A 1,553-nucleotide genomic window follows, 5' to 3' on the forward strand; every position below is an offset into this window, starting at 1 on the left:
GATTGGAATCAGCACAAATTTGAAATACACTATAAGAACATACATATGTATTAGAAAAAAATCTCTCCTTTTTAGTTTCGGAAATTTTTTTCAAATATTTTGTACAGAGGCTTTGACCCAATTTTTGAAAAGTTTGTAAAAAATCTAAAATTGATCAAAATCAGCTTAAATTTGAAATACAACAGCATATGTATCACAAAAATTATAGAAATAAAGAATTATCTAATATCCATTTCTGACAAAATTTTACAAAAGGCTATACCATATACACCATCTAATTTGCAAGGATTAAATAATTTTCAGATTTTTACATATTAAAAAAATTGCAAAAAAGTGTGAAGATCATAAAGGGTATGGTAACTACATCAAAATCATGAAATTTTTATTTGAAAACAACCAATTGCAAAATTTTCCACCCAAAAAATTATATGGTGTATACAGTTTTTAGCAACAATAAAAGAATAGAAATTTTAATTTGGTAAGTATAAGTCCCTTTATTAATATGTACAATACTTTGTCTCTCTTTAGACAGACAAGAAATGAAGATAGAAGACATGCCATTTGCTAAAATCATATCTAGATAGTGATTATTAAATGTACTAATAAAACTCTGTTCTCTTTTTCTCAAACAAACTAAATGTATAACTATGTGTAAACAATATTAATTGCTGCACTAATACTAGTGAAAATGTTTAACTAGTTATGTTTAGTATATCAAGTAATTCTAGTATATACATTTATTGTGGCATATGCTCATAAACATCATCAGGTGATGTTTGGCATTCATCATAGACTCCTTCATTCTTTTCACTTTGTTTAGTCTTGTGAATTTCATATGGTTCACATACTTGCATTGCAATATCATCATCAGCTCTATTATTGTTTTGTGTTAAATAACTCAACATAATAGAATAGACTAACTTCGTTTGCTTATTAACAGTGTATGAACTCTTCTTTCTATGATAAAAACAATAACAATTATTGTACCAAATAAAACAATGTAAACTATACCTTATAAAGCAGTAGATATGAACAATAACACTGACAGTTAGTAGACCACACAATATACCCACTAACACACTAAGAGCAATGACACTGTCTGATGTATCACTATAGTTGATGGGATTACTGAAACTGGAGTAGCAGTTAAGACTGAAGTGCAGTTTGTAACAGACGCTCCTAGCTATCTGTTCACCAAACTTATTTCTTAATCAACACGAAACTCAACTAACAAAAACTAAAAACTAACTCACAAACAACACACTTATATAGATCTTATAAATGTCCAGAAGGTTCTATAACATACAAGAATACTTTATATGATTGTTCTAGAATATACTTGAATAAACACATAATATATAATTACAATAGTACACAGAGAGTTCCGGATCCATTTAGAAACAACTTCTTACATTTCCTCCCTTCCCCTCTGGCACGAAGTGCTCTTCCTCTCCAATCTAGAAAGTGCATCTGCATTTGCATTTGCTACCCCTTTCCGATGTTGTATAGTGAAATTATATGGTTGCAGAATCAAACTCCATCTAGTCAATCTT

At 29.2% G+C, this 1,553-nt stretch overlaps 1 long non-coding RNA gene across 1 annotated transcript; it reads right to left on the bottom strand.

Moving 5' to 3' along the window:
- Positions 1-617: 617 nt before the first annotated feature.
- LOC109589369 (uncharacterized) lies at positions 618-1,284 on the bottom strand. The gene is made up of 3 exons (XR_002188664.1): positions 1,012-1,284; positions 922-957; positions 618-873 (listed from the first exon to the last, which is right to left on the bottom strand). It is a non-coding gene; the product is annotated as an uncharacterized LOC109589369 (long non-coding RNA).
- Between the last annotated feature and the right edge of the window lie 269 nt (positions 1,285-1,553).

The sequence above is a fragment of the Amphimedon queenslandica genome, unplaced genomic scaffold (genome assembly GCF_000090795.2).
Source record: "Amphimedon queenslandica unplaced genomic scaffold, v1.1 AMPQUscaffold_11383, whole genome shotgun sequence".
Lineage (NCBI taxonomy): Eukaryota > Metazoa > Porifera > Demospongiae > Haplosclerida > Niphatidae > Amphimedon > Amphimedon queenslandica.